At 40.9% G+C, this 11,707-nt stretch overlaps 1 long non-coding RNA gene across 1 annotated transcript; it reads left to right on the top strand.

The window, feature by feature from the left end:
• The first annotated feature begins 1,772 nt into the window (after positions 1-1,772).
• On the top strand, positions 1,773-10,684 carry LOC148426405 (uncharacterized). Its single transcript, XR_015865253.1, has 3 exons — positions 1,773-2,380; positions 8,838-8,925; positions 10,581-10,684. It is a non-coding gene; the product is annotated as an uncharacterized LOC148426405 (long non-coding RNA).
• The last annotated feature ends 1,023 nt before the right edge of the window (positions 10,685-11,707 follow it).

Here is an 11,707-nt window from a genome sequence, read left to right as displayed (position 1 = left end):
GGCCCGGGCGACGGAGCCGCCGTTAGGCTTTCGGGCTCGAGTGGCTCGGGAAAAGTGCGAGGACGCTCAGCCGCTTGGCTCGCGACGCGGCGGCCCTCCGTCGTAATCTCCGTAACGCAAAGTGGCGAGCGGCGGAGGTCAACGGAAAGGCGGGAAGAAGTATCCGCGAAAATAAAAAAACATCGCAATGGAGAAGTGTAGCCGACGGAACTAAGCTCCGAGAATCCGGGACGCAGATTTGCCGGCGAGGAGCGTCCAAGTAGCGATGAGGTTTTGAGATGAATGGCGGGAGCAGATCCATGACCGGCAGGCTCTCGGAGCTCAAGGAGATCAGAGGGAGAACTTTCGCAGTCGGCACAAAGTTTGGAAGAAGCTCACAGTTTTGGGCGCGCCGCACTTTGAGATTTAGCGTCAAGGTCGGTAAAGGCCAGCAGAAGATTAGAACTGAGGCATTCAAGTCACAATAGATTTTTTTTGACAGAACAATGAAGAATACAGAAAAAATAGTGGACTGCATCTTCTCTCTGTGCTTGGGAATTTTCTCTAGGTGCTTAATTTCTTATGATGGGACAACAACTGTTATCTCATAAAAACACATACATAGCCTTTGTTAATATTGCACAAAAGTACAAAGCAAAGAAATTTTGTCTGAACAACATTTTGTCGACCCATCCACGAAAGATACGATACACTTGTCTGACAGGGCGAGACAAACGACAAGGCCCGTCAGGGTGCGTGAATCAATGCAGGGAAAAGAGGGGCAGGGTGTGGTACCAAACATGTCAAAAATCTATGTTCTTGTCCTTTTTGGCCGGGAAGTAGCACTGCAAGGCCTTACTACGGGAAATCATTCGTTCAAGTAGGACTCTTGGTATATCTTGTTAAAAGCGTTATTTTTCTTCAGGTGTAGGCTCGTCACCTGTCTCTTGACAGGGCCTTTTTCCCTTCCCAAAGACACCTGTTTCTTACACATGTTTTACCTCTTTGTCAGTGAATTTTCAGCGCTCAAATGACCAAAACGAATATGAAAGAATCCGGCCAGTTTTCAAAATTAAAAAGGTTTTTCAAAATAAGCATGTCTCGGGATACAATGTTCAAAATTTGGACTGTCTCAATTAAGCTCATATTTTAAAGCACTTCAAACCAGAGGGCCAATTCTAACTAATGAGTGGTATTTTTGTTTGTTTTTCATGGAGAAAAAAAGGGCCAAAAATGGCCCCACTCTAGAAGTGTAACAAGTACGTTAATTTTTTCTATACAAGATTTTTTTCTCTCTCTTTGGATGAAAACAAAAAAAACAAAAATGGACAGTCAGGAGGATTCACGTCTTTGAAGGAACAAAATCGGAACCTTGAGTTATTCCAGGTCCAAAAGATCATCCACAATCATAAAGGTGATTGAGAAAATGCCACACAATGTCAAAAGTTTTTTTCTGGCCAAATTTTGTGCTTACTATTTCTCCTTGCCTCCTTCTTCTTTCACGTCCTGTTTACTTTCTTCTTCTTCGACTTTTATTGGTAGGCTTGCTTCCCACTTCTTCCTTCATGTCTCCTTTACCTTTCTACTTCCTACGTTGCTTTTGACCCTGCTTCCACTTCCTGTTTACTTCCCGCTTCTTCCTCTTTCAGCGGGGCGCCGCTAAACGTCCGTCAGCCTCAACAAATCATTCGTAACAAGCGTGCCATCTCCTGCCGCTCGCCGAAACGCCAATCACAGCCAAACTCTTCGCATCTTCTCTTTTTCCCCCCAGAGGGTAAAAATTAATTCCTCCTCCTCCTCTTCTTCTTTTTCTTCCTCCTCCTCCTCTCTCTGCTCGACGCCAAGGTGCCGCTCGTTCGCTCGCCTCTGGAAAGGAGGCGAACGAGAACCTCTCCCGAGGGGATCCAGCTCATATAGCATTTCATCCGCATTTCTTAAATCCTCTGATAAAACGTGAATGGCGCTCCGTGGGGAAACTTGCGCAATAAAAAGAGAGATTATTTCCCGGAGATACTAATATTAGTCTTTTGGCACCGCGTGGCGGCGGGGAGGGAGGCGGCTATTGACGCCGCCGTTTAATCTAGCCGCGCTCTTTTGTGGCGGCGGGATAATAGTCGGGCTTGTTGTTTTATTTACATACCTGTGAGAAGCGGCAGGCATTCATGTAGATGACTTATCGGGCCGCGGCAGAACCTCCCCTCTCCCCACGGCGAGCGCCATGAGGAGGAGGAGGTAAGAAGGAGAACTTAAGTCGCTCCTGTTGGCACGCTCCGGCGCAACTCAACTTCCTACACAAGTTGCCCATTGTTGCATGCGCTTGGATCGGTCGGCGTCACGCGGGAACTCGCGATATAATGAGTAACCTCCGTTTATGGAATAGGATACGACGTCCAAGACCCAGGTGAGGAGTAACGATAATTAGGAGCCATTTTAGCGCTTTGATATATCATTTAGCCTATCACAATGCATTATTAACTATCAAAGCGTTCATTTTTGAGGAGCGTTTAAGAAAATGGATGGATGGAAAGCGTGAAAATGATTAACTTGTCGACACGGTTTGAATAATTTGATGTGGCATCTCAACGCTGCTAACGGCAACCAAACTTTATGGAGAGTCATCGTTACAAAGACGAAGATGGAAGTCTTAACGTTAAAAAAGTTGCTCGGTGGCACATTGGGAAAAAAAAATGTTGCAGAAATTTGGCGAATCGTTTCTACAAGAAAAAAAATGCCTGTTACAATGAGTTAAAGATGGTCATTGGTTGTATTGGCGTGTCAGTGGTCATACGGTCAAATTATGTGGCTCATTGGAAAAAGCATAAAAAATCAAAACGCATAAGTTTGTAGAATTGTTTCTATGATAAAAAAAAAAACCTATTACAATAAGTCAAACTGTCGTCTGTTGTATTTTAGAGTGGAAAAAACACAAAACGTATTAAAAGATCAAGAAACCTGTTACGAAAGTTCATGAAGATAAAACTAAATAACTAACAAGAAATTAGAACAGAAAATTCTCCTCATTTTCTTGCAATTAAAATAAAAAATGCTGGATTGGGATGCATAAATATTTCTTTAAATGTCAGTATCGATGGTCATACAGGTCCCCATTGTAAATATTGCTATCAATTAACCACCATTTTCAAATCTTTAGGAATGGACATATACCTATTTTGACCATCTACTGCTTTAGACAATCTATATTCATTTTTAGCCTCCCAGTGTTTTTTAAATGTTTTTGTTCGACATATCAAGATGAATGGCCCAGATTGGGCCAAAATAGACACCAAGGGGTTAAAATGATTCATCTTTTATTTTATGGGGATAAATATATATATATGTAAGTAAAAATTGCCCTTATTTTCTTGCAATAAGAAAAATGCTGTATTGGGATACATAAATATTTCTTTAAATGTCAGTATCAATGGTTTTACAGGCCCTATTGTGCATTTTGCAATCAAATAAATCCCATTTTGCAATCAAATAAATCCCAATCAAATAAATCCCATGGTACCATTTTGACCCTCAGCTGGTTTAGACAATCTAAATTAATTTTTAGCCTTTTTGAAATGTTTTGGTTAGATGTATCAAAATCAATGGCCCTATTCGGGTCAAATTGGCACCAAGGGGTTAAAATTATTCACCATTAATGGGGGAGGAGGGGGGGGCGTTAATATGTATCAAAAGTACGATTGTACTTTGTACCGGTATCGACGACTGTAAAAAGTGGTATCGAACAACTCTACTCGCATTTCTCCTCCGCTCATGAAGAAAACCATTTATTTCAAAGCGTGCCATTAAGTATCATTATTAAAACTGCTCAATAATGATCGCGGTTATTCCCGCTGTTCTGATTTGAACGCTCCCTTCGAAAAAAGGCTTTCGGGCCTCCTTCGGTGTGACTCATCGGGCCCGAACTCTACTTTAATCCACGATTACCAGTGTCCCAATTAAACCTAATCTACGATTACAAAATCAAATATCTTTCCCCTCGTTCAACCGAGATTATTCAAATCCCTGCCGGTGTAATCGCAGCCGAGATAAATCTGGACCCGCCACGTTTGCCTTTCATCCGCCAGCGTGTAAACAAACCCGGAGTGGCGGGAAACGCCGGAAAACTTAGCGGCCTATTTCCTATCATTAAAATATTAATGGCAGATTAAGCGCCTTAATGTCGTCAAACACAATAGTTCCTCGCCGTCTTTCTTTGAGCGGGGAGCACGTCGGGAATGGCGGATAGGAGCGTAATCCCCCGTCGACGCACTTTGCCGCCACCTTCTCGCTAAAACGTGTGACTAATGGCCACAAAGCCGCAGCTTTGGAAGCGACGCCGCAAAGCACGATGGCGCTCAAACGCACCTCCCGGTCGCCTTGCCGTTATCGTGTCGGCGTTCGGAGAGGAGGAGCGCTTTGGGATTTGGGGAGGGCTTGGGCCAGGGCGATAAGGTGAAGCTTCCGGAATGCTGACCACCGGCAGGTGTTTGGTTTTTTTTTTTTCATTTAAAACCTCGTCCTAAGGCCTTTCTTTGGAGGAAATATCATCGAAGATGCAAACGACTTCTCGTTTAAAGCGTAATTCATTTGCATCGCATGCATTACCTTTAAGAATATTTACATATTCGACCGTAAAGGCCACACCCAAAAATTCAAGACCTTTCCTCCAATAAATGAGTCATTCACAAAGATATATGAGGCCTAAATTTGGGAAACATAATTGAAGGTAAGGTTTTTTTTTTTCAAGTAATTGAAGAAATCGAACATTTTTAAGTATAATTAAGGCTTGAATTTCACATAATTTGTTAGCTTTTTTTTTATTAAGGTCTTAAAACCAATGCTGTATCATTTTTCAAATAGTACTTATCTGAAGGCCACTATTTTTTGCATGTTTAAGGTCTTTGCATTGGAAAATTTAATCTTATATGCAAAAAAAGCTTCTCCAGGAAACATCACTCACAAAGTTCTTAAGGTTGTTTACATATTTCTCATTGAAAGGCAGCCGGAAAAAGCAAGACATTTCCTTCAATAAAAGAGGACTTCTTAGGATATTGAAAGTCTTAATTTCGGAAAGCAATTTGTTTTAAAGTTAATGTAGAGACAATTTAGTCATTTAAGACTGCGCCTCCACAAAATGTGCCATTTTTCGGGATATTTAAGGCTTTAATTTTGAAAAAATCTGATTGCCACTATGTAAAAGTAAGTTGGAACTATTATTGTGGTCTTAATGCTGATGTTGTAACATTTGTTTGTGTAATATTTCCTTGAAAGGCACTATGTAAAATTTAGTACCTCTTGTTCGTCAAATTGATTTTTTAATAATTTTTAAGATAATTAAGACCTATATTTTGCCAAACTAAGTACATTTTAAAAAAATCAAAACCTTTCGGCATTAAATATGTGTGTTTTTTTTGTCAGATTGCTTAAAACATAATATCAATATTAATCAATATTTTTTTAGACTTCTTTAAAAGTTAAAAGTTACTCATTAAATGCCTGATTAAAAAAAAAAAAGCTAAGGCCTTTTTTGTAAAATATTACTTAGGACTTTTTTTAAGCCACTCTCCCATATTAAATAGCATTATGAAATGAATAAAAGCCTTAATTTTGGAGCATCAAGGTTAAGAGTTTTAAAGACTTTTAAAAATAGTCACTTGTGAAACACGTCAACAAAGAATTTTTTGTTTTTTGACTGCCGCTCAAAGGAATACTGCAAAAATCGCAGGCAAATCACTGTAAGAAATCTTTTTAAATGCATATAAAAATTGTAATATAATGGTTTTACATGGTCCAAAATTTGGACGATAATTAATTTTGTACACAAAATCTTGCATGTCCAGCTGCAATCACATAGAAATGTCAGAATTTTTGAAATCCTACATGTTTTATTCATCTGCTGAAAATTTCAGCTCCCTAGTGTTTACTTTTATGATATTATAAAAAAAAAAATCAAAGGAATTTCCATAATTTGTAACCTCAAGGGTTAAAAGCCACCTGATCATATGAAATGCATCGTTTTAAGGATATTTAAGGCCTTATTTGTAGGAATTCCAATTGAAGAATATGAGCCCTTTTAAAGGCCAATTTAAAACGGAAGCCCTCTTGACTAATAAACAGTTGACCACCGAGGAGATCGCAGGTGACAGCGGCCATCTTTATTCATGTTTAGGGATTATAGCTATTACAGGATTACGCCCAACCAGGCCGGATTCGTTAGCCCCAATTTGTCGTCGTCTCGGCCAGATGCGCTCCTCTGTCTATATTCTAGTCTCCCTTTCTTTTTCTCGCATTGTTCAAAGTTTGATCAGCAAAGCAAAGCGCTTGATTGTTGTTTTTGTTTTGTTTTTGTTTTTTTTTCCAAGACAGGTGAGATTTTGTGGATCCAAAGCAATTTGCGCTGTTGTTTTTGTTAAATACACTTTGGGAAATGAGGTGAATGAAACCTATAAAATGAAGTTTGCTTCCAGCTGAATCGTTAATTCGCTTCACCCCCCTTCCCCCCCCAAAAAATATAAAGTCCTCCCCCTCTCTCCCCCTCCCAATAATGACAGTGTTTCGCCGTTGTTTGATCAGCCTTTGCAAATTTGAATGGCAAATTTGTTGTGCAGGTGTTACTCATGGAATAATTGCGGCGCATAATGCGGGGAAGGTGCTTGCAGCTTAATGCGTTTTTTAAACGCCAAAGCAGCTCCAGCAGCTTGACTTGAGTTTCGGCAAGTTTAGGCGCTCGGCGAGCTGACACCGGGCAAACGCGTTTGTGTCGAACCATTACGACTTCAAAGCTCTACTCGAGCAGACAGATGTGGCGAAAACACAGCGAGAAACTAGCGGTGGCCGAGTTAAATGTCAACATTTTAGGCCCAATCTAGACATTTTTCAATCACATCACAAACCATCCAAAAATACCAGCGAACGTAAAAAAAATGATGTCTTTCAGTGCCACGGACGAAAAATCTCGTCTTTGAAAAGACTTAGGTTGTGTGCCAATGACGGGAATTCTCGTCAAATGCCCCGTATTTTTCAGACTATCGGCCAGCAACATCCTGTAAATACAATTCACAGTTTTAATTGAAATATGTTCCTTCCCGGGCTGCAGTGTTCTCTAATTGGCTGCTTTTTCTTAGCTCCGCCCACTATTAAACCACCGGTCAGTCAGTATCGTTCCTTTTTTCTTCTCTTTTACGTGCACAGGAGCCAAATTTCTCCGCGGGCCCGTGAGGAGCCACGTATTTGCTCGCAAACCGGGTCCGCATGTAAACACACACACTCACACACACACACAATAAAGACAATGGCTATTAGCGTGCACACCTGTGCTCCCGCCTGCGCCGCGTTGCTAATATCGTCTAAATCTCCACATAAGGTGCGCCTTCCACGGGGCTTACTGCACCATTTGCTCTAATAAATTCTTTTGGCAGCACGGTGCGCAAGCTGCTTCCGCGAGAGCCCCGCGAGGAGCCCCCAGGACGAGGGGGGGGGGGCTGGAATATGAGGATAAATAGTGGGTGGGTAAGGGAGGGGCGTGGGACACTTGGGGGGGGTCCACTAGGACCCTCAGCCTCCTCATCAACCTTCTTCCAACTGGAAACATTTCACAATCCTTTATCATCATTAAAATTGTGGACTATGGACGTATTTTAAGATATTCAAAAAACACACAAACTCGAAATAACAGAAACTAAACAACCGATATCCTAAGCGGAAACACAATGGAGCATCATTTTCAAAATGACGTTAATTGAACTTGAGTCATCGCTCAACCCTGGGATGTTGACGTCCATGCCCCACAGCATTATGGGGGAAAAATGCTGTACGTTCCAATTCATTTTTAAATAAATTCAAACATATTTGCAAAAATGTTCAAACACACTTGAATGTACTTGAAAATACATCTTAACATACTCGCGAGTACATTTGAACGAGTTTGCCAGTGAAAACGACAGTTCCACTTTTCTGTACGATGGCAACCCCGAGAACAGTACGGCAATATCAATATCAATCAACATCATCTGAAGTGAAAAATGTAGATTTATTCATTATGATTTTTGCTTTTTAAACCATGTGTGGAGGGCCTCTATCACGAAGATGATCCTCTGACGAGAGGCTCATTAAGACAGTCAGGAAGGAGACTTGAGAAGAGGGGAGGTGGAGAACGGGGTAACAGCGAGGGGGGGGGCAAAGAAGGGGGCACTGAAAGCGGGCTTAGGTGTCGACTAATAGAGGCGCTCCGAGGTATTTACTTCTCATTGTTTCTCAGGAAAGTCATTATAGAGCACCAGAGTGCCGCCTCCTTTCTGATTCCCGGCAAAGCGCACCAGAGTGATATCGCAAGTGTGGGGGGAGGGGGTGGGCAACTATGTGCGTGTGTGTTGATTCCACCACTCCACTCATCACGCCTACTCCACTTTGAGGGACAGGCCCATCCATGGCTTTGGGGCATCTTCATATTGAGAGGCAGCTCCTTGCTTTGGAATGAGCTGACACTTGTTAGATTACACAAATCATCGCAGCGGAACCACACCAAATGTATCACGGTACCGACAAAATCATGATATCATGTCACGCTGTGTATGTAAATATGTCAATGTTATATTATTATGACTATAATTATATTTATAATAATAACAGCAATTGTTATGATTATTATATTCAGTGGTGGGGCTTCAGAGCCAGCAAGGCCTTCTCTGCTGGCCCAATATAACCTGAGATCATTATCACAACTATAATAAGATTGCAGTTCTTTTCGTAAATTTCATTTTAAATTTATGTTTCTTAAGTATCAAGTTCAAGTTCAACTGTTAGACATTTGTGAGAAACATACACACAAAAAGGAGAAAAGACTATTTTTCTTTCTCATGCATGAGGAGAACGGAGGAGAACAGCACGAATGCAAGTCTGCCGCCTTCTGAGGAGCTCCTCCGCACCCTCTTCTTTTCTTTGCTCAGGAGAAACAAGGTACCAAACTCATCTCCTATATACACATATACAAACATCTGGTTTTACTTTTGAAAACGATGCCCAAACCAATAAACATTTGGTGAGTATATCATCGATCCCTCTCTTGCGTGACTTGACGTGCAAGCGCAGTAAACTGGAGGCCTGCCTTGCCGAGATTAAACAATGGATGTCATCCAATTTCCTGCTTCTCAACCCTAGTAAAACAGAGATGTTAATTATTGGCCCTGCTCATGATCAGCACTTGATTAAGAATACCACGTTGAACCTGGAAAACTGTATTATTTCCCAAAGTAGTTCTGCAAAAAATCTCGGCGTGATATTTGTCTCAACTCTCTCCAACAATTGGCGGCCATTTTTAAGAATATTGTATTTTTTTAAGGTTTAAATTCTTGAAGAAAGCAGTTTAATTCTTCTTTTTTTCTTCAAACTTGATAAAACAAGACTCATTGAAGCATCTTCATACAAAAGGGAATAAAAGCACATCAGCCCCCAACAATTGGCGGCCATTTTGTCTAAGTGGTCGTCAATGGCGGCAGCTGGCGATCGCTTTTGGGGGGTTAAACGGTTTAATAGTAATTATGGTCGAGCAACGCGGCGGCATCACGGGTAAAACTTTTTACGGGCGCTCAAATTGTCTTCACAATCGTTTAATTGTGCGGCGCTGCGCCCACGCGGCGGGGCAAAGACGACATGAATACGATTAAGAGACACCTGCGCACCTCACGTTTCAATGCCTTGCTTTGTTCAATTTCCCTCCAACCGGGCGCTAAAAGCTAGCTAGCGGCACAATGTGGCCCACTCACAAAGAATAAATAAGTTGACATTACAAAAAGTTTTCTTCAGTCTTAATTAACAAGCGACGCACTTGATTGTGGTGCCGCCATTAAACGCCGTGACCTTTCGCGGCAAAAAGGTAGGCTGGAGGCGGAGGCGGCGGAGGAGGAAGCAGAGGGTAAACACTCAGCATTAGCAAAGCATGATGGGAGCCAGACGGCTGATTCCTTTTATGGAGATGAGCAGAAGTTGCTCAACACAGGTGACACTTGACAAAAAAAAACAATACAAGAGATTCTTGTTTGTCAAACAAGGGGGTTTTATGTACCGCTTAAAGTGGGAGTTTGTAGTTTTTAGCTTGATTTCGCTCGTTACCCCTAACCCTAATCGAGTGCCACGAAAGCGTCGCCACTCATTGACTGATGTGAAGAAGCGCCGTTTTCAAATATGACCATTCATAATTTCAATGTTTCTGTGATTAAACGACAAAGAACAGCGGCGCCAGCGCCTCTAAGCTAGCGTTAAAACTATTAATCGGAAACGTTAGCTAACCGTGGGCGCTAACATCGTAAGCACGACTCGCATTTATTAATATTATACAAGAATAATGATCATTCTGATTATGAAGGAGTGTGATTTTCCAATACGGTCACTCATAATTGAAATGTAGATGTGATAAAAAATCAAAGAACAGCAGCGCTAGCAACTCTAAGCTAGCATTACCACTATTAACAGGCAAACGTTAGCTAACCGTTTAGCCGACTAGCATATTTTAATTTTTTTTAAAAGAATTGTTTACATCTCCTTTACTCTTAGGTATAACAGCACAAGTTCTAGAGTCTAGACAATGGCTAAGTCTCTTTTTTTTTTTGTTGTAGTTGTACCTGAACAAGCCGTTACAACCACTCAGCACAATTCAGCGAAACTTCTGAAAATTTTTTGAAATAGTATGAAGAGAATAAACTAAAGTGGCAAAAAAAAATCATGTGGTGTGTTAGTCATATGTCTACCACAAAAAAGTGCATTTATCACCATATTTACGCTGAGGGAGAACCAATCAACCCACGAGCTACATTTTTTTTTTTTTTATACCCCGTTTTCTCAGGCCCAGAAAAAAACAGGGAGCTGGACGGGTGCATAAATCTTTTTCTTCCAAGAACCATTAAAATTTTGAGTTTGAATTTGAACTGTTATTTTATACTCCAAAAGGGGGCACTCTAATAGAACAACTCCATTAATACAATGACAACAGTATCCTGATCACAATTGTTATTCGACATTGTACTAATAATATACAAACACTACCATTATAATAAAAAAAAAATAATCAAAAAATTACTCAGTATGTTCAATATTTATGTTGCTATTCAAGAACACACTCTTTCGAGAATAAACTTGTAAAAACATTCACTACTAAAAATATATATATACACAACTGTAAGAGGCACACTAAAAAAAAACTACAATTCTCTTTATATTAATGGCACACATATTTTTTTAAGTAAATTAACACTAAAATAAAATTTTCATACCAATAATTCCCACCTGGAAGAGTTGTGACCACTGATTATTTGATCAAATACATGAATGACATTCATCCATCTGATACAATTAAAACTATGGCACACTTCCTGTTAGCTTACATATGGTCCTAACCGCACACATATTTGTGTGTGTGTAGGTGTGTGTGTGTGTGTGTACACTATTTTGGCAGGTACACACACGAACACACACTTGAGCAAAGCCAACCACCCTCTCTGATGGCTTGGGGCCCGCTGCCGTCTCCCGCGGGGGTCATCGAGCGGCGCCAGGATTCCTCTACGTGTGTGTGTGTGTGTGTGTGTGTGTGTGCGTGTGTGTGTGTGTTAAACAAAAGAGATGCACTTGCCAGTAATTGCGTCAAACAGCAGCAGCAGCCCAAACCCACCTGGAACCAGCGTTCCAAGGAGACGGGGATTATGGAAAATATCTTTTAATAGCTTCCATAAAAATAAAATTCTATAAA

The sequence above is a fragment of the Hippichthys cyanospilos genome, chromosome 3, assembly GCF_059441005.1.
Source record: "Hippichthys cyanospilos isolate Australia breed blue-spotted pipefish chromosome 3, RoL_Hcya_1.0, whole genome shotgun sequence".
NCBI classification, from domain to species: domain Eukaryota; kingdom Metazoa; phylum Chordata; class Actinopteri; order Syngnathiformes; family Syngnathidae; genus Hippichthys; species Hippichthys cyanospilos.
The sequence above is the reverse complement of the archived record's forward strand: the minus strand, read 5'-3'. Positions and strand labels throughout refer to the sequence as shown.